Below are 205 nucleotides of genomic sequence, written 5' to 3' on the forward strand. Positions count from 1 at the left end.
CCCCGTTTGCCGGGCGAAAAGAGGCCTGCCCCCTGCCACGCTGGGTCCCAAACGAGTTGCGAGAGTCGAAGATCTGAAATCGCCACCAAGCCAGGCTCTCGAAACTGCAGGTCTGCGCTTCTGCCAACACGTAAGCGTGCTGACTGCATTACATAAAATGGCTTCACGCCCGAGCCCGGGAAGAGCGAGCTGGGCAAAGCGCCGG

The sequence above is a fragment of the Egretta garzetta genome, unplaced genomic scaffold, assembly GCF_000687185.1.
Source record: "Egretta garzetta isolate BGI_Z169 unplaced genomic scaffold, ASM68718v1 scaffold782, whole genome shotgun sequence".
NCBI classification, from domain to species: domain Eukaryota; kingdom Metazoa; phylum Chordata; class Aves; order Pelecaniformes; family Ardeidae; genus Egretta; species Egretta garzetta.